General features: G+C 41.5%; 1 protein-coding gene across 2 annotated transcripts in view; it reads right to left on the reverse strand.

Moving 5' to 3' along the window:
* The window catches only part of PELI1 (pellino E3 ubiquitin protein ligase 1), a 46,069-nt gene extending 28,676 nt beyond the window's left edge, over nucleotides 1-17,393 (reverse strand). Inside the window, exon 1 of one of the 2 annotated variants that reach the window (XM_080341140.1) lies at nucleotides 17,064-17,393. The gene's annotated coding sequence lies outside the window, so the exon portion shown is untranslated. The remainder of the gene's footprint in view (nucleotides 1-17,063) is intronic. The other variant, XM_080341139.1, reaches the window with a different exon arrangement.
* Between the last annotated feature and the right edge of the window lie 3,554 nt (nucleotides 17,394-20,947).

Genomic DNA, 20,947 nt, shown 5'->3' on the forward strand with positions numbered 1-20,947 from the left:
ATTGCAGAAAAATTAAAAAACACACAAAAAGACACACAAACAATAAAAACAGACAAATATAAAAAGCCTATCTTCTAAAAAAAGGTCAAGTTTAAAACAATCTGTGACCTAAACTGAAAGTATAGCTTAATAACACGGTAGGAAAGACGTATCAGTAAAATGAGATATACAGATATATAACTTTCACCATATTTTAAATCTAAGAAATCTATAGTACCTATCTCATATTAGAAATAAGATTTTTTTAAAAAAATTACTCAAGAGAAGGATGGAGATGTCATAGCCAAAGTGCAGGAGTGCAGCTGTTGACACAAGGCTTCAGTCCTTAAACTCACACGAGAACTGCAAGTTGGAGCTCGGCACCTGTGGAGCAAAGCACCATGTCTGGGAATAACTGTACATTCCTAGTTTTGCAACAGAGATCTGCTTTTTCCTGCTTCTGGTATTAAAACTAAGCATGCTTGTATTCGCTGGATCACGATTTGTGAAAGTCCAGCCGTGGGAGTAACTGTGTTTTACTTCTCCTAGATCCTTCTTTTAAGAACAGGAGAGAACCTGACAGTAAGGGGTGTGATGTTATGAAGTACTGGGCTTCTTTTTATACGTAGACCTGTCAATTCAGCTCACCCTCCCTCTCTCAACAAAATGAAAAGATTAATAGAATCACATTAAATGTGATTTCTGTCCCAATATCCTCACATGTTACTTACAAATTTTTTATCAACAGATTTAAACATCTGTGCTTCCCAAAGTTATAGCATTGTGCTTATTCCTTAGCTTTTGAAATAGAAGTCTACCTGAAACTTCAAAATTGGATAAAAATAAAGGATGCAATCCTCCCCCCCCGGCCCCCGAAAACAATTTCACTATAGTTGTATACACTAAAGCAGCAAGACTTGTCTACACTTGCAAAAATAAAGGTCTAGAATACAAAAGTAAAGCAAAGATAGCAGAAGACCTAACACAAAGGGGCACTGAAATATTACAATAGAAACTCCCAGTGAAGTGGCAGCCAACTGAAATCAAAGATCATAAGAAAAGCTTTGTTGTTAATCAAAAGCAACGTGGAACCTCTTTCCAACCAGAAATGCACAGAATAATCTAAAACAGCTCCAGCGCACAGAAGACTGCATCCTTTTTCAAAACTTCAGCTTCTCAGATAATTGCTTGAAAACTCAACATGCTCCAAAGATTATTTTTACTGTGGCACAAATGAAGAATCTCTGAGTAAATAATTAAAAAAGAAAACCTCGTGGCCTGTAAGTTTAGCCCAGACTGGAATACTGCAACAAGATCCACTTCCTTAAGCGTCTTTGTAAAGCATGCCAAAAACATTAGTTAGAAGCATAATCTAAATAAAGCCACTATTAAAAAAAATAAAACTACATCATACCATGGCTGGAACAGTTAAGGAACTGGTCAAGGAGGAAGGATTATTTCCTGGCACAGTAATGTAACAACACACTGAGTTCTCTTTCTCTTTTTATTATTATATTAAGCCTTCACAAGGTTTTGCTAAAATAAAACTGAAGTTTGTAGCTCATCTGCTTAACAGATGATCAGTTGTATTGAGCAGCAGGACTTTGTTGTTTCTAGGCATACTGTGGAAAAAAAAAAAAAAAAAAGGAAGAAAAGAAAAACATGCATAGCAAGGGAAAAGACACTGAAGTCCAAATTCTGTTTTTGCTCATTTGCCCAATCACCTCACCAAACCTGATACCTGAGTGCAATTATGCAGGTGCAAGTAAGGATTCAACTGCATTGAAGGCAACTGAATTAACCAGCATAAGCAAGATCACTATCAGCCTACCTAAGCAAGACTCTACTAGAGCAGACCTGGGCTGTACATGTAATTTATTTCACCACACCAATTTTGGATAAGCCCCAGACCTTCAAAATAATTACAGCACCAGAAACAATGCTTCATGTCAGTTACAGTATTTAAGCTGTGTACTGTTTGTCTGAAGAGATGAAGCACTCAAATGCCAAGTACCTTTTTTCAAGCCACCAGCTTTCAAGCAACTACGATTTTCAAGCCACCAGCTTCAACTGTGTTCTACAGTTCTTATGGAATGACACCCTTATTAAGGCTTGTTGCAAGAATTTTGGCTTACACACAAGTACTTAAACATGGTAGGTCCTCCCTGATACATTTTATAAGACAGAAACTTCTTCTAAACAGATGGGACTCTAGAGTTGATAAAAGAAAGGTCTAAAAGCTACACTACTATTAAAACTCCAGACCATATTGTGCTGTTTGGCTTCACCTTGAAGTGCACTGGCAGAGTTAAGTAATTGTGAAATAAGAATTCATTAATCATAGAAACTTCACAGAAAACCCAGAGGCACAGTGGAATATACAGCTGATGAGAAATCAAAAGAAATGTGCAGCATGAATTCAAGTCAGCAAATTCATGTGAAAGAAATAATGGAGTTTTCTACACTTAAAATGTTTCAGGCTGTTAATCACCAATACTGACTGCTCTAACTAGTTTTAGGACTTTGTCACTTTAAAGAAAAATAGCAGCCATTTAAGTACTGATACTTTTGATCATGAATAACATTATTATGATTATAGCATCTCATGCCTATTTGCTCCAGTCCCTTGAGATGCAAAACAAAACTGTGAAGACTTTCAAATTTAAATGTTAAAACCCTTCTTACTATTAATCACACCCATTGTACTTGAGGCTATACTCTCAATTTCACTAGCATTAATTTGGTATGAAAACTGATCCAAGTAAGGGCAAGTTGATGTTCTCACAAGGCCACATGACCACTTTGGTGGAAGCAATAGTGAGACAAGGCAGCACCTGTTTCCTCAAACCAGAGGGCTAAGGAAAAAGAAAAAGCTACAGATATATTCACAGACAAAGCTACGGAAAGCAATGCAAGAATTTTAAGCCTATCACATTAGAAGCTTATATAGTCAGTGTAACAACAAAACTTAAGACAGCTCCCTGAACCTCTTAGAAAACACCCATTACTATACTTGTTTTGCTTGGGTTAGCAAGAAAAGTCAGATCACAGACAAACTCTGGTCAGCAGGCCTGGGGCAAAGGAGGGCAGAAGGGTCAGGGCTGCCCAGCTCGGGTCTGGGGAGGGGGTGTTATGTGTGTGCACAGGATAGGGAAATGAGAGGGAGAAAGCATCACTCTCAGCCAGCAGTAAATATTATACCAGCTCAGAGCCTCTGGAAACAGCCTTCTGTAGAAATCCAACATTAGAGCATGAGAAAGTACACTTCGGTACAGCTTAGTGAGCATGTCTCTAACATAATGATCTGCAGTTTTATAAAAGCTGGGGGTAGTTGCTGTAGAGACATGCTGTCCAATGAACAATTTTAAGCATTCTCTCTCTACCTACTTTAAAAAAAAAAGGAAACGTTTAGAGAACAAACAATTACAGACAATACCAGCAAGAGAATACTAATAGCTTGTATTGTTCTACACTTGTACTCCTTGCAACTAATCTCAATCAACATGTTAAAGAAGTAAACAGAAGTTCTATTGTATTTTGAGGGAATTCTAGACATAGTTACTGAATTCTCTCTTCAAATTTTTCCTACAGAAAAGGTTCAAGTAGAAAAGTTTGAGCTCTCAGAGCAACTGCGTAGATACAAACTCACCATGTCCAAGAACCGCAAGATTGTAACCGCACTTCCACTTGGATTTACGATACATAATCAAAAGCCACACTCGAAGGGAAAATGACCTGTTGATGATGGTGGCTGTCAACAATGGGTTCAGATCAGTTAGCTGCTAGTGCAGACAGGACAACACTTTTCAACACTGCGAGAGAAAGCGAGACCATATGGTTAAGCCCCATCCATTCACATTAGCACCGAATGGCTAGCATCACCAATTGAGAACTGTCAGCTGAAAGATGCAGAGGTGGGAAGTCCACCTGCTGCTCACAGCCACTGTAAAGAATGGTTCCATAGAAGTTTAGCAACATTGGCTTGGTATCTACTGGAATAAATGCATCTTGAGAAAAACTCAACTTACACATTTGAGCACAGCATATACGCCTGCATCCAATGAGTATCGCTAATGCAGAGCAACTCAAATAATTGTTTAAAATTATTAGGGTAAGTCAGTTGGTTTCAGAATGCTCCAGATTCACCCAAACTTAAAAAGATGTTCTGGAATTATAGAGGATAAGTCCAAGTTTTACATTTACAGAAGACTGACAGTTGCAGGTAAACATTAGGCAAGTATTGTCAGCATACACCATGGCCATATGCTACTCCAGACCATGCAACAAAAATAAAGGGATGAAAGAGCTGGCTTTAACTTCAGACTACTTTGAGTAGGGTGAGCTGGACCACATGATCTCCAGAGTTCCCTTCCAAAATAAATTATTCTATTAATTGACAAACTTGGCCACTAGTGCAGAGGCACGAGCTTTGCATGCAAAGATGGAAGCCCTACATCACAGAATTATTATTTATCACCTGTTTTCAAAACCTGCAGGAATGCCTGCACTTAGTTGTTACCACTAACATATAGCAGGAGCATGTTCTGTGGTTAAATAAATTTAATGTGGCATAAAAATACCACCGCTGGCAAAAGCAGCGGCCTTGCCTGCTGCCCTGCATTTAGATGACACAAGGTTTTTGTACAACCATGATGTCTACAGAATCACGTGCCAATATATTCCTCAATTTGATTTTCCAAGTTTCATGCATGCACCTGAACAGAAGACAGGAACAGAGGGCTGGGACTATGTTACATGTAGTGATTTCTGTGTTCATTTCCAGAGAAAGAGTGAAATTACATTTTTTAAAATACATGTACTAATTAATAGTGAGATGACAGAAAACAGGGTTTTTTCCTCAGCAGCACTTAAAAGCTGTGTTTAATCTTGAAAAATAAGGGAGCATAACCACTCCTATTCTTAACTTTGGAGCTAATTTTTGTTTTCTTTGTACTCACCCTGCTATTCAACTTATTTTGTTCCTTTAAGTAACAAAAGCTACATTCATCACCAAAAGACAGCTTAGTACAGCAATAATCTTATTAGCATGCATATTGAGTTAATACTAAGCTTATGTGAAGGATGTTTGAAAATTAAGCTTGAAAAAAGTACAGTAGCAGCAATAAACTAAAAATTCCAAGTTCTGCTTCATTTACAAAAGCAGACTTGCAACAACTTTTTCTTTTGTCTTCATCAGGTTTAGTCATTTCCTGTACAACTTTTCTATTACTGTTTTTGCTATGCTTGGGGGCCTAGGACTTGAGACAATTTGAGAGACAAAAGGCAGGCAAGCACCGTTAGGCTACTCAGTTCTGCAGCATGATGTAGCACTAACTCCTCTAATGAGAAACACTGTCAAGATAGAAATTACCAGAACATTTTTGGGAGACAAAAATGCAGCACAGTTTGTCTGCTAACATTTATTGCAAGTTACTTCCATAACCAACTGCTAAAACAGAAATTGCAAGCAGGATATACTAACATTAACACATCTTCAGGTCCAGTTGCAAAAACTCTTCTACCAATATTCCTTCCAAACTGGTCATTTGTCTGCATGCTACAAAAGCATCTTCTAATATTGCTTGGCAGAGGCAAACTGCAGAAACTGAACAGGTCACAACAGAGACTCCACCATGTGTGTGCTAAGTCGCAGTGAAAAGACAGAAGAGGAGAAGAACAGTCTCTGAAGACTGTGGGATAGTGTCTGAAGATTGTCAAAGCTCAAGTGATTGTCCCAAAGACTAATCACTATCCTTAAAATGGAGTAAAGTCTGAACTATAAACTCTAGCTGAGGACTGGACAACTGAAGTTAGACTTAAAAGCACGCTCGCTCCTTCAGTGCAAGAGTTAGGCCTAACAAAAACTACTGACTACTGCAGTTAAGCCTGCAATGAAGACTAACTAGGAATTCCCACATACTTCAATTACAGTAATGAATAATAATAGGGAATGTAAAACTCATTGGAATTTTAAGTCCCTCTGTATCAAGAAGATAGCTCTATTCCCCACTTAGATGCACATCTTTGAAAAGCTGAGCAATTTTAACAGCACTAGCAGAAGGTAAAGATGCAAAGCAGAAACTAAAGCAGACAGTAATCTAATGAAAGTAGGCTCAGGAGGAGTAAAAGTGACAGAGGTGGAAAAAAAGAGGCTCTACCAAGTGCCATGCTCTTCCACACCAGCACAATGGAAGGGAATCCTGCTCTACTCTGAGGGCTATGAGCCACCTGGCCAGAAGCCATGTTTATGCATAGCTACTTGGCCCTGAGGTATTGAAAATAAAAGATGAACAGCCAAAATACAAGGCCAGCAGACACAGCTGTCAGGCAGGGATCAGTAGGCCTGACGACTGTAGCCCAATCTGCTCTAGCCCATTTGGTTGGCTGTTTTACACTATACCCTATTCCTTCCCTCAGTTTATCTACCCTCAGGTACATAAAGAGAGGAAGGAAATAGCTCCAATTTGTGCTCTGCGTCTGTCCCCCATCTCTTTCCTTTCTTGCCTCTTTAGAGTTCAAGTTCTTACAGGCACACTTCTTACATACAGCATACGAGCACTACAAAATGAAAGTTTACAATTTTTGCTATGGTTAGCTGATTCTGACAGCACTCTTCCACCTTAGGCTTTTATAAAATTCAAGTTTCTTGAAAGACAGTTGATGGACTCTGTCTATAACACTACCCTTAGTCACAGCATACTAGTCAGTACTAAAGACTGGAGTTTACAAATAATTCAGGGATTTAGCTTCTATAAATTGAGAGTTTGGCTACTGCAGAGACGTCTGATCTACAGCTCTCACTCATATAAACAGTCCCTAGCCACAGAAATAAAGACTTTCAAGATCCTTCTGCAAATTCCTGCAGGGAAAAGAAATTAAAACGACAGCAGATTGGATGGAACAGCTCTAAGAAAAATCAATAATAGTAGCTGTAAAATCTAAAATTAAAGTAAGTCTGGTTTTGATGCTTTCAGGACACACAGTACATTAAATCTGGCATAAGCCCAATGGAACATGAAGTACTTGTAGACAATGTCTGCCAAGAGCTAGAAATATAGCACTTAGTCTTTAAAGAACAAACAGAGAACCTTGGACCATTTCTACTTTATGCATCTGAAAAAAAAAATAAATCAAGGTGATCTTTCCAAGGGAATATTTGTATTAAAACCAATTGGTGTGGTTTGTGCAATACTGAATGGAGCATATGCCGATTGGCAGGTAATCAGTATTCGTCATTTTATAATCTGTTTCACTTGTGACAGAGGTTATGAACAGATACACCTCCTCATGTTCCAAATCATCAGGCTTGTGTCTCAGATAAGCTCTGTACCTGGTCCTTGGTCACACTGACACTTCTAAACATCTGACACAGTGGAAGCAGAAGAAAGAAATGGGAAGCATGAACCTGGGGAGCTCACACTGCACTATCGTTTTTTTTTCACCTACCTTCACATTTGTTGATACTCTGTCAGTTTACTTACATTAGAGAAGAGCATGATTTGATTAGTAACTAATACTAATTCATATTTCTGTAGCAACCTCCTCTAAACATTAGCAAGTTAAACATCAACAAACCTGTGAGTTCCTTACCTTTATTAAAATGAGGACAAAAAAAAAAGAGAGAGGGACACAAGCCTAACATGCATCTGGGGCTTTGGAGACATCATCCATCATTCCAGCACACAGGTTCCTCTCCCTGCCATCTTGCACGCACTGAACTCCTAGTTGGACAAGAAAGTGGAGAGCAATCCCAGCTCTGTTAGGTTTTCTGCTATTACAGGTGCAAGGGCTTACACATTCTTCCCCACATCTCCCAGGGCTTCAAGAGAGAACACACGTCTCCTGTCTCTAGGGCCAGTACAAGGTGCTGGCACAGTAGGATCACAGCCCCAGCCCTGCCTTGGGAAACTGAAGAGCAAGAGAAGATAAAACAGGCTATGCTACACTCGACATCTGCCCAGACCAAAGCAAGAAACTTTTCTTGCCACCTCATTCTACACATAAGCCATGGACTGTCTGGATCTCTAAAACTACTGTTTCTTGATGACTGAGGTTTTGAAATACATAACAAAAGGGACAGAAAAATCTGAATGTTAATCCTCCTCATTAATAGCTATGAAATAATAGCAGCATGCTCACAATGCATGCTTCTGTGGGCTCAAGGAGACTAAAAGACACCGGATGCTTGCTACACATGCTTACTGACATGAGAAATAAGCTTTTCACTTCTCCCTGCTACTGGTCCCTCTTGGCTTTAAGGTTAGCTCTTTTTCCCCTCATCTTTTGGATCAGGCTCCTATCTCATCACTGCCAACTTAAACAAGCTCCTCCCCAAAGTTACAGTAAGCGAAAGATTGCAGGAAAAATGCTTGTTGCACTTTACATCTAGAGGTAGGAGTTTCCCTTGCTAACTACACATCTCAGAACAGTGAAATATGGACAGTTATTTAATTTAGGGGAAAAAAAAATTAAACAGTATATATATATATATTGGCATAGAAATTCAAAAGCAGTTGCTATACCTAAGTCACACATGGTTTATAAGCCACACCATTTTACTACAGCATCCTTGTCTTTCTCAGTCAGCAGCAAGAGGTACAAGGACTCTACATTCACATCTGCTGCTCAGAAAGCCCCAGCCGAAGCTAATACACTCCCTACAGTACTGACTGCAAATATACAGACATGTGCAAGGAAAAAAAAAAAAAAAAAAAGGTAAATAAAAAATAAAAGTAACTTGTGCATTTATCTGTTTGTAAGATCAAGAAGAGTTACTCAACTTCAGCAGGTGGCTGACCACCACAGAATAATGCATGACTTCTTTTAGAAAACAAAAGGAGAAAACACCCAGCTGCCATCCTCACCACAATACACTGCAACAACTTTCAGTATTTCAGTAACCTTAACCAACAGCTAATGCTGCACCAACAGGGAAAGCTCTACTGGAATGATATTTCACATCCACCACATACAGCACCAAATGAATGCAAACACAATTGATGTAGGCTATCAGCAGCATAGTAATTACCTTATAAAGACAAAACAAAAAAATCAACAAAGAACTAGTATGATGGAATCAAGAGGAGATGACTTGTCCGTGAAAGTCATCTAAGCACAATGAGGTGATCAACTGTCTTCAGACTAATATGCATTACCATATAATTTGTGTTAAACTTGGTCTGTTAATCTCACAGTATGAATTGCACAGTTATATATGGGGGGGGGGGAGGGTGGTGGAAATGTACATGTATCTATATAAGCAAACATATATAATGGTTTAACTCTAAGAGATGCAGGGACAGGAGTCTGGACCAGAGGAGCAGTCCTTATCAAAAGTGTCAGCACTATCATCACAAATTTGCTTAAACATTATCACATGAGAAAGAAAACAGAACAAAGGAAACATTCAAGCCTGGTTTTGGGCCTTCAGATGGTCTGCACTACCTATCTGAAAAACTGAAAAAATGTTTAGATTTTCTCCCTGTATAGAAGCAGTTTTTACTGATTGCCCCCATAAGTTTCACAGAATTTGAGCTGGATCTCTCCCAGCCCTTTGCTGATGGTACATTAAACAAGTATCCCCCTAACACACACACATAGCAGGTGTTTAAGTGTTACCACCATGATAAGTTTTACAGTTTGACTATTATCGTCTCCTAACTGTTCAACTTCTGATCATCACTATTAACATTACAAATATTTTATCATTACAATGCCAATTAAATAGAACCTACATCCAATGCGAGAACAAGCCGGAAACATTTTCTGGGTAAAAATTGAGGTGATTTTTACATGTGGCTTTAATTCCCCCTTTTAAAGCAGAAAAAGAGGATGAAAGCACTTGAACATACCAAATCTTTAACAAGTGTACAAGTGATGTTCCTCCTGCTCTCCACCCCAAGTTTACCAGCCTTATCTGTGCTGGCCATTCAAGCCTGCGTTGTGCCCTAAGGTCAGGGTCAGGCCACATACCATTCAAGCACAAAGATCATACTACAGCATATCTAGTTTAAGGAAAAATATCCCCTAGGAAGCAGTGCATGGACAAACAGTGCATTCACACCACTTCGAGGCATGGTACCACTTTTTGTGGAGTTCTGAAAGTAGCATTCCTACACCTGAAACCAAACTGCCATCAAGGTTGAGTCATGAAGATTTTCCTACACAGTCAGCAGCTCTGGTTTCCTATACACAAGAAACTCTCCCAGTTTCTTTTATAGAAGATTCTGACATCATTAGTAGTATGTTGCATTTTCTTACTTAAATTCAAAACAGAGCACTTGTCCAGCAGAAAGGATGAAGATCCAAGACAAAGCACATACCCTGCCTGAGACATTAGCTCAGGGTTGAGGTCCCTGTACTCTCTTTCACAGTACAACAGAAGTTCAAAGTCATCTTCAGCTAGCTTTGAAATATGGCAACAGAAACATCTACATGTGTTCCTTTTCTTCCATGTTGAGCATTCCTTGAAGCATTTAAAGTGGCTCAGGGAAAAAGCAAACCAAGCCAAACAAAAAAAACCCAAAAAAACAAAAAAACAACCCAAACATATTAGTGGGAAATGGCAGAACTGACTTATTTTTAGAATTAGCATTGTATCCCAAGAGGTACATCACAGAAGGAAAATGAGCAACAAGCTCTTAAAAAGGAAGTGAATTACTTTATAGTAAACCTCCATGTGTGATGGATTTTGGATTTTTTTCCCCTAATCTCATACCAAGTAAACAGTTCAGTTACCTGGTATGGCAAAAGAATCATTACTTATTTTCCCAGTTGAGCTATGTGTTAAATCATGATCAAGACAATATTTATTTGTGTAAAAAATATTGTACTGAACTACAACTACTTCAGATAAGTGGATAGAATATCAAAGTAGCACAGACAAAAATCTCAGTATACATATGAACACTCAAGAGGAGCCTTGAGACTTCTTAGCAGGAGTTCTTCAGGGACCACTTTTATAATTCAGCACGATTAATTTGTCTTAAAACAAAGAAAATACAGATGAGGTAATCAAGTTTGTACAATTTTAAAATCAAACGTTTATTATTTAATACTGCTAGGTCATTAAAAGCAGAAAGACCTGAGGACAGGGAAAGCAGGCACTTTGAGGCAGGTCTGTAACCATCAGAAAGGCATGGTCTTAACACAAGAAAAGGAACGACAAACACATGATACTCTAAGCCTACTATCGCTACCAGTTTAATGTTGTCTTACAGCATCCTAATGGACTTGATGGTTAAGGGGACCATATTTGCAGGCTATGTAGGCTCACTAGTTTCCATACCTAAAGCCCACAGTTCCACCTAGGTGCTTCATGCACTGCCCAAATCATTGCTAATCACTTCCTGGGCAAAGAACAGAAATGTTTCAAGCTAGATCTAACTCAGAGATTTCAGTTCGGCTGCCCTGACCCAAAGAACAATTGAGACATTCATGTTGTTGACCCACGTTACCATCTTAGAGGACAAGCTGGCAGAAGCGAAGGAGAAACAGCCTCAACAGTTGCTACTTCCCAGTTGCTTGGTGCTCCATTCAGACACACCACAAGACAATTAAGCAGGAGCACTGAAGAGACAAGCAGGGCAAGGTGAGATGCTCAAACCAGATCACTAAGTTTGCTCTCACTACGTCTCCACGTACTTTTGCAGGCCTTGAGCTCCACTGATGCCAATGGCAAATCTTAAGTCATCATAACGGGGTGTGTGTGTGTGGGGAGGTGGTGTGGAAATCAGTCCCTTCAAATTTGATCTCTACCTCCCACCATGCCCATTAAGTAAGGAAACTACGTATTCCCAGCTCAGGAAAGAGTATTTTTATGTATTTGTGGTGAAGCCCAAAGTGTTATATAGTTGCAGAAATATAGCTGCTTGTATTTCAAGTATGCAAAGTACATCCAGGCAGATAAATCAATTGGCAACAGAAGCAAAAACTCATTTATGGTGGTCTACTTAAAGACAACTTTGGCTACGCAGGGTTTTGCTTTTTGTGTATTGTTTTTCTATTTTGGGGGGTTTAGGTTGGATTTTTTCTTTCCATCTTCTCCTCAAGTCCTAGTTACAATTAACTATTCCCAAAAGAATCTTACTCAATCAACTTGCTCCAATCCTGTATGCTGCAAGCATGTACAAAATATTTTTTTATATAACCTACTCCTTTAAAATCTCAATCCACAAAGCAACATTCTCTAGTGGCTAATCATATTATCAACTATCCTAATAATTAAGAAAAAAAATTCTGCAGATTATTTCTGGTTTAAGTCTATTTAACTTCAGCTTTTTCCTGCCTTCCTCGCTGTTCATTTCTGTGCTTCACTATAGGCTTGTCTACAGCACAGAGCCTCATCCACTATAGAAAATGCTATAGGCCCACCAATGAAAACGCAGCATTTAGCAAAAAAAGCTTTTTTACCAAAAGTACTATGCTTATCTCCCTGAGTACTAAATATGTAAACTAACAGGCTAACAAAAGCACTCCATGGGCAAAAGCTTGCCTACACCTACACTTAATTTTTGTAAAATAGATGATGCAATTGTTCCCCTCAACACATACATGCCCACCCTATCTAACACAGCCAGACCAGCACCGATCTGGCCCAAATATCTCTGTACTATTGAAAAACAAACAAAAAAAGTCTCCCAAAAGGAATGCTTTTCTCCCTTGTAAAAACACATTGACGCAATTAATCCGCTACAAACAGGGCTGGCACAGGAAAAGATCTGGTTGACACAGCTGTATAGCCAATGCCAAGGGAGATCAAGAGCATTTTGAGCCTGCACAACATATCCAAAGTCTTCTGCAACATACTCTACCGGTAAAAAAGGATGGTACTGCAATGTGAGTGTGAATCAAACAAATTCTCTTCCCAACATGAATATAATTACGGGGCCAGAGGAAGAGCTTTTGACTGCTCCTACTCTGACAACCACCATGTACCTTCAATTAGAACAGTAAAATTATAGGATACTCCTGATCCTGAAATCACAGCCAAAAACGCACTGCAAGGTTCAGTCCACTCCACTCTCGAGCGCATGAGATTTGAGCACAAATTTCAGCATTTATGTAAGTACATGCCATGGCTGGCAGTCAAGTCACTATGACTGAATTCACTGGCATGGATTAAGACAAAAGGTCAGCAGATTAACTTTTATTACCTATTCATGAACTGAACTGTGCTCTTGCACAGCAGGGACTGAAGGATTTCACCAATCTTTAACCAAATGCTTCCACTCAGGCACTACGTTCAGTCCAAATCAAACAAGCTGCTGATTAGTTTGCACTTGAGCCCACATCCCCAAACACCACCTTTCACAGTATTTACACCTGGTACATCAGCCAGGAGATGAGGCTGGAGCAAGATCAGCATTGATGACCATCTACCTTTAGCAGAGGGTGCCAGCAGAGGACAACAGACTTTGCCTGTAGTTTTCAGTCAATTATTTTACATCCATTCAGGACTACATGGTTATTCATGACAGGTCACTTTGAGGAGCTGGTAATAGTTTGTGCTCTCAAGCACATGACAAGGGTCAGCAAAAGAAGTCCATGGCACAGGGTTCACCTAGGTAACCAATAAGCTGTGCACTCACTCATGTGAAGCATCGAAGAACCTCTACCTACTTGAAGCAAAATCTCTTTTACAAATCAATATAAATACAGGATGCATGGAAAAGAACATATTCATAGTGCAAGGCTGTAATTTTTCTGCAAATGAAGTTATTGTCAATAGGTTTTCCTGCTTTTAGGATGCAGCAGCAACAGGGTAGAGCTTTTTTTTGTAATTTAAGGATGATTTCCAGCATGTCAATGAGCTTCCTTCATTTTTAACCTGGAAGGCAGTTTTTTAAATACATTAATTCAAACATTTTAAATAAGAAACACAATCAGTTGTGACTGTTCTTTGCCACATCCACTGCGGAACTAGGCCACAAAGAACATGGCACAATGCTACCGTGTTGCTCTAGCCCACCTCCAGCCTCCCATTGAAGACCCTACACCAGCACAAGGAGGTGGAAATCCATCCCAAGAGCTGCCCACAGCCTCCAGGGAGACAGACTCACTTCAGTTTTCCCCAACTGACATGATTTGCACATCACAGAATCAGAACTACATTGCTATTGTCCCTTCTTCCCCATGAATTGCTGCATCCAGGTACACTAAATGGGCCTGACTGGGATGCAATGTTAATTTCATTAGAACCAGCGGGCTACAGCAGGAGTATAAGAAACAGAAACTAGATCAGATGGAAACATGCTTACTTTTTTCCACTGAAACTCTCTCAGCAGTATTTAGTAGTGCTCGACCTACTTCCTACACCATCTCTTTGCTGTCACTTCCTTTGACAGTTTGTCAGCGCTCCTGTGAATCTTGCACGTTAAGAAGCAAACATCTGGGAAGCTAAAGAGCTGGACTTTTTTCTGTTGATGCCACCTGCAGTGAAAACTTTTACGATCTAACCAGCAAGGTGCACAGTGACCAGCTAGCAAGAAGTACCTCCAATTACTGGCATCCTGCAGGAATTCCTAATCAACTGTGTAATTTCACTTGCAAGTATGCACTTAAAGGTGACTTGGATTTCTCAGGAAACACCCTAATTCTTCCTTTTTTAACTTGGGACACAGATTAACATTACAAACACCTTTGGGTTTTCTGCTCTCCTGTATGCCAGAGTTTCTGTCTGAGAAGACACATTATATCAAAATATACTGGCAATTAGTTCCTTTCAAATGAATAAGAGTTTTAAATACTACTGGCTGCAAGTCGATTATGTTCTATCTTGCACCTAAAAACACACAGTCTCTAGTTATAAATCCTGAAGTGAAAGGATCCTGTTTTCCATGCCTAGTTTCTTAATAGAAACCAGTACTGCTGCCAAAATACAAAACCATTGTAGCACACAGAGTTTATGCTTAAACTAATATCTAAGTTCTGCTTTATGTGAAATACTAGTAATTACTCAAAATTTTCATTTCCAACATGAATACTAGCACGGTGATCTGCTGCACTGAGAAATACAGTGTATAGTAAGAATGGAAACATTCATTAGGCACACTTCACAAGACTATACTCAGCATAACATAGGTGCTCCTGCAACAGGTAGTAGTTACATTTATACAGTCCTAAAATCATATATGGCCCTTTGAAGGCAACCACGAGGCTGATACGACCTCAGGTGAAAATGAGTTTGACACCCCTGTCCTACAAGCTTAATTCATTCATTTGAAACAGGAAACGTTTAAGCTTAAGGTACCTATACACAACTAAAAGGTATCCCTAAAGCTTCCTGCCTGCCCATTCATACAACTTCAAAAGGAGCTAGGACACTTATCTTACATGGCACTAAACCGGTCTAATTATGAGCGCTCAATTTTCCACAAACCGGGCTTTTTCTTAGGGGGAGAGTGCAGGGAAGAGAAGAGGGGTAAGCGCCCTGTGCAGATGTTTGAACTTTGGCACCACATTACTCATTCCCAAGCTGTGGGCTTAAAACATTACAAAGCCACACGGGCCACATGACGACACATGCAAATGAAAATCTGTGTAGTCTGTTCGGCTGAAACTTTCATCTCCGCTAACCTACTGGTGCCTTTCAGCACAAAAAGCGACAGCAGATGTACCATCAACAGGTCATCTGGCTGCTTCTTTGTAAAAAGAAAAAGCAAAAAAAAAAAACGAAAACCACGAAAAGCTCCTAAACAGAAACCGGAAACGGCTTTTTTTTCCCCCCCCCCAGTTCTCACCCCAGCCCCCACAAGCGTTAAAAAACGGAAAAAAATAAACCCATCGTCTTTCGGATGTAGAATCGACAGCTCTGTCTAGCTGAAATGCTTCCTAATTTTACTTTCCAAGTAGTGTGTTTTCAAGGCAGAGGAGTCCCAGCAAAAACAAGCGGGTGCCCTTTGAAAGATAAGGCCAGAAACACGAGCGTTACAGCTAGACTGCTTTTTTTTTGCATGTATTCTAGAAGCTGCATCTTGCAGAGGTGAAATAGCTCCATTTTTTTGAGGGGATAGTAAAAACAAAAACAAAGGAAAAAAAAAATCTTTCAGTGTAAAATATAATAATCGCTTCAAAAGATCGTTGTCCCTTTTAAGAAGAAAAAATTTATTCAGCTGAAAACACAACTGCTGCTCCTCTCCGTTGCCTTTTAAAAACCTTCTCCATGATTGTTACAGGCAGAAATATTCCCCTGTTATTAGCTCTTCCTAAAATTGCGTTATTTAACTACTTGAAAAAAGAAAAAACAAAACAAAAAACAATAGAGTGAAAAGAAAAACCCGGCGAAAGTTGCGCTGGATGGCAGGCTGCTCACAAAAGAGCCAAGGCTGAGAATATGGGAGAGAAACCTCGCAATTCCCCCCAAGAAGCTTAAAATTAAAAAGACACAACTTATCTACCAGCTATCTGGATTCTTCCGAGGTAAAACAACATCACATTTGTTATAGCTAAGGGAGGAAGGAAAACAAAAAATTAAAAAATAAAGCTTTCCCCCACCAAGATTTTGCACGTTAACACCAGCAAAACAAAACCCCCCTTTGTTTTGTTTTCACCGCCTGCGTGCTGCTCTCATTCAACGCTCCGGCACAGGGGCTGGGATAAATGGAGCCTGGACTTCAGGGGGACTCTTTCTTCCCCGAAAAAAAGGATAAATAACAACACCACCGCCAAAAACACACATCTCCCTAAATTAAGAAAACCTCGGAGTTTTAATACTGAGCTACTTATTTTTTTCTATTTTTATTTAAAGTGATGTTTCTCCCGAGGGCAGGCGGCTCGGCAGCCGCTCCATGACAAAGAGCTGTTCCCCAGCACATCCAGCCCGAGAGAGGGGCTCGGCCAACTCCGACTGGGTGCGAAAGATTTAAAAAAAAAAAAAAAAAAAAGACAATAAACTGGGCAAACCTTCGGAAAAAAAATCTTTTTTTAAGACATTAACAGAAAGGTAGCCCTGAGGAGGCGCAGCACAAAGCGCGCAGCGCGGCGGGGAAGGGGAATGGGGGGAAGCGGCCCAGGGAAGCGGGCAGACCCGCAGCCCGCCTCCTCCCTCACGATACGGGCTCTGTCGCGACAGGCGCGATACTCACCCCGGGAAGGAAAGAAGCGGCAGACGAGGCACCCCACGCCGGCAGTCGTAGCTCCCCGAGGCGGCAGAGGCAGGCCGGCAGCGAGGTGAAGGCGAAGGGGCAGCCTCAGCTTCCGCCCCCGTCTCCTCACGGCCGCCTGCAGGACGACAGCCCCGGCTGGGCTAGAGGGGAAGGCGCCTCCGCAGCGCTCCCTCCCGCCCCCGCGGGCCCGCGCTGAGGGAGCGTCCGTGAAACGGTAGCAGCTGCCGGGAAGAGGCCGGACAAGAACAAACCGATCGACGCCGGCTCCCCCGCCCTCACCACGGCCTGGGCCTCCCCGCTCCGCTCCGCCGCCCTCGCCTCACCGAGCCGCCTGCCCTCTGCCTCGGCAGCCGCCGCGCGCTCGCGCACCCCACCGGCGGGGGCGGGGCGGAAGGAGCGGGGGGCGTGGCCCATGACGGAGCCCCGCCCCGATGCATGACGGGAGTTGTGGTTCCGGCCCCGCATGTGCGCGTCTGTGGCTATACATGTATGTGTACATACGTACACACGTACAGGTACATATATATGTGTGCATGTATGCTTGTTTTTGTGCGTATGTCTGTATATATGTATACATATAGAATCACAGAATCATTTCAGTTGGAAGAGACCCTCAGGGTCATCGAGTCCAATCATAACCTAACTCTAGTGCTAAACTATGTCCCTAAGAACCTCGTCTAAAAGCCTTTTAAACACCTCCAGGGATGGTGACTCCACCACGTCCCTGGGCAGCCTGTTCCAGTGCCTGACAACCCTTTCTGTTAAGAATTTTTTCCTAATATCCAATCTAAACCTCCCCTGGCACAACTTGAGGTCATTTCCTCTTGATCTATCACTTGCTACTCAGGAGAAGAGACTAACACCCTCCATGCTACAACCTCCTTTCAGGTAGTTGTAGACAGCGTTAAGGTCTCTCCTCATGTATATAAATGTATGTATATGTATTTGTATATCATCAAGTCACAGAATGGTTTGGGTTGGAAGGGACCTTAAAGCTCATCTAGTTCCAACCTCCCCACCATGGGCAGGGACACTTTCCATTAGACCAGGCTGCCCAAAGCCCCGTCCAACTTGCTGTGTGTATATGTTTGTGTATATATAGATAAGTAAAGGTGTATACGTCTATGCATGTGCATATATTAACATCTGTGCATATATATGTGCGTATATTTCTGTGTATATATGTATGTACATGCATGTACTTATAGATAAATATGCATGTGTGTTTATATAAGATGTCTATGTATATATGCATGTATCGCATCTACTCCCATCTCTGCAAACCAGAGCCTCCCTATTTTTCAATAACAATATCAAGCATGGTGGAATAATAAACACATTCAGTAGGAGTCAGGAGTGATGCTCTAAGGCTGTTATACAGGCTCAGAATGGAATACAAACTCTACAGAGTGGCGTGAAAGCCCAGCACCATTCAGGCACACACCTGGCTCTAGGGTTTTAGCCTCAGTTCTCTGCCAGAGTGAAATAAATAGTCCTGGATCTTATAACTTGTGGTGTGCTGTCTTGATCTTGTCAAGTTACTCTTGCTATGTGTGTGTGGGTGCTTAAATAAATATATAAAAGCATATTTTAAGCAAGATCGCTCTGTATCATAGGCTGCTCTGGCAGTACTGCCAATGATAACTATCATAATTTGTTTGGAGAAAACATATTATTGAAATAAATACCTTGAAATACTATTTCAGCTGAAAGACTCTTCTCTAGCAATGGAAAGACTACATTAACTGATTTTGTTCTATGTTTTCTGTAGCTCGTACACAGCGAGAAATAAATAAACACATTTGTAAGAGGAACCAGGGCTTTTATCCCCACATTGCTCAGAAAAAAATGCAGTCCTGCCCCAGAATGACACACAAAGTCAATGAAGATGCTTTCCTTGCCGTCACACAGAAAGGTGCTGAAGAGTTAACAAGGTTAGAAACAATTAGTTGTGCTGGGCTGTGTAAGCACAGCTCTATGAGTCCTTAACCTGAGTTTCATTGGCTCTGGGATTTTTAAAGAGAGATTAAGAGATATAACTGGCAGCTCCGAGATTATAAAAACAAAAGGGTCAGGATGATCATCTATTCTGACCTCAGGGCATAACCCCGGGCATCCTGAAGACAGCTTTTGCCTCAAAGGCTGTATTTCTTTCAAAGAAGCATTGACACCTAAGATAAAAATAGCCCTGATGATAAATCCTCCCCCAGCCTTTGACGACTGCTGCAAACAAAGCCTGGTGTTAAAACAGCTCTGTCGAGTGTTTATTGGTTTGCCTTTAGATTTGCTGCAACTTTGTTCTCTGCCCTGGCAGCCCATTATCTCTGCTTTATTTCCAACCTAGGTATTTATAGCCCTCTGATCAAGGCATCCTTTAATCTCCTCTTTGCTGAGCTACTGATACCAGCATCCCCTAATCCTTTGCTACGGGGCAAGTCACACACTTGCAGGAGCATACCCCACAAGTCCCCATAACTGTCTGAGGTATCACTTCACACAGGACCTGACCACGGGGCAGCAAGGAGCATGCACATGGGCACGTGAGAGATAGGTGGCTGGTGACGGAGTTGCTGGGATGTGGGTGGAGAAGCTCCTGGCATGAGCCTCGGCACCGAAATCCTGCTGGGTCCCACCTGGGAAGAAGCCATGTCTCTCCTCTCAGGGACCAGGTGCTTCCTTCCCTGGGATGGGGGAGGATGGGGAAGAAGGTGGCAGAGAGGCATAAAGGCACAGTCATCACACTGGGATGAGCCTGGTGCTGCCTGACCCCTGCGTGCTGCCTTACATGCTGGGACTATTGCATGTAATGAATCACTTGCCACACATGTGATGTAACATGACAGTGTTAATAGATCTCATTATTATCCAATTTACTAGAGGAAACGGAGGCGTGGAGAGGTGAATATTATGCCTGGGGCGTACTGGGGCTAGATAGCTGGAGACATCATGCTGCTGTCCCATGTTCAGTTTACTAAGATATATAGGAATTAGGCACAGCTGGCAGAAGCACCCACTGAGGATGCTGAAGAAAGCCTGCGGGGAGAGGAATAGCTCACAAGGGTTTGCCTTGCCCATTACATGTGTGTCCTGACACAGCAGATGATCCCCTTGTCATGTTGAATGGGGGTCCTGTTTGGCTACCAAGAGATGCTCCAGGCTGCTCTCACTCACTGCACTTTTCTGTAGTAGCTGATGGGTTTGTTGTGTCGACCCTTGGGAGGCTTTTTCCTGATTTCTCCCCACTGTGCAACCCTCCTGCAGAAGCCAAAGCATAGATAAGGGGTTTCCAGTATCCCGCCACCCCCACCACAGCCGCATCCCTCCTGCCTGCAGGATGAGTCCTGGATGCCAGCAGTGCCGGAACCGAGCCTAGCCCTGTCTTGGGACAGCAACCAGGGCTCACGTCCCATTGCTGACCCTCTTTTATCCAACTCTAAATTAGCACCATCATGATGAATAGCCTTTGATGGACTTCTGTTTCATTAATTGGCCCAATCCTTTCTTAAGTCTGTGCAAGCATTTATCCTTCATACAACCCCCTGGTGCAGCCCTGCTTGCAGTTGCCTTTCTGATCTCCATCCTGCCTCAGGGTTCATTTCTTTCTCAAACACAGTTCAGAGGAAGTTTAAGAGACAAATCAGATGTACAAAGCATTCCTCTTATAGGAGGAACAATTTCAGAAAGCTTTTCTTTCCCACTTAAAAAAAAATAAAAGAGGAAACAGCTGAGTTTGGTTGCAGCTTTTGGTATTTCCTTATATTTAACACATGTCCCTTGCCATGGAAAAAGCAACCGCCACTCAAGGCTGACAGTCCTCTGTGACATGCCCAGAGGTCTGGGGAAGCTGGTGCTTCATAACTCAG

Source organism: Nesoenas mayeri (assembly GCF_963082525.1).
Source record: "Nesoenas mayeri genome assembly, chromosome: 3".
Classification (NCBI taxonomy): domain Eukaryota; kingdom Metazoa; phylum Chordata; class Aves; order Columbiformes; family Columbidae; genus Nesoenas; species Nesoenas mayeri.